The 704-nt window shown below is 36.9% G+C and overlaps 1 pseudogene; it reads left to right on the forward strand.

Moving 5' to 3' along the window:
• Positions 1 to 6: 6 nt before the first annotated feature.
• LOC103523601 lies at positions 7 to 626 on the forward strand (annotated as a pseudogene).
• Positions 627 to 704: the final 78 nt, after the last annotated feature.

The following is a 704-nucleotide window of genomic DNA, read 5'->3' on the forward strand; positions in this document are numbered from 1 at the left end:
CTATCTAGAGCTGATATGTTGACTGATTATTTCTCTATGGAAATAGACACGCAAGCTAGACTACGTACCTTGCCTTTATTAGTAGGTAAGTAATGCATTTGCTTGTCCCTGGTTCAAGAAGTGTCTGGTTCAATGCCTGCCATAAAAAAAACTTATATTTTGATTGCAACCAAGTTACTTTCTCGTGTTGACCCAGCACCAATTTTTCGTCAGCCTTTCAATCAGCCTTGGGGTGATGATTGCTTTGGACTTACCACTGACATTTGGTTTTGGCTACATTTTTTTTACGAGTGGATGCCCTTTGCCATTTCTTTAGCAAAGGAAATGTCCCTATTTTCAGTCCCTCAGACCAGAAACACTATTAAATCATACAAGGAGTCATTGGAATTTAGCTAAAAACCTGCATGATTATTGACATCTCCGCAATATTCACAGATGGATACACACCCCAGTTAGATCTCCTACCCATGTATATGTTACGTCTATGTACCTCTGTTAACTGGGACTCGGAACAAGAATGTTTTGAGTCGTTCTGCAGGGAAACCGCCAAGTACTATGCCCAACATCCTGGCTGTGAAGATGAAACTTTGAAGGTAAGTCATAGACAAATCGAGAATTCAAATTAAAATAGACATAGTTATGATTGTTTTTTTTTTTTATATATATATTTTTATTGAGAATATTTTTGTAGTTATCAGTAAATT

Source organism: Diaphorina citri, unplaced genomic scaffold (assembly GCF_000475195.1).
Source record: "Diaphorina citri unplaced genomic scaffold, Diaci psyllid genome assembly version 1.1 scaffold28680, whole genome shotgun sequence".
Classification (NCBI taxonomy): Eukaryota; Metazoa; Arthropoda; class Insecta; order Hemiptera; family Psyllidae; genus Diaphorina; species Diaphorina citri.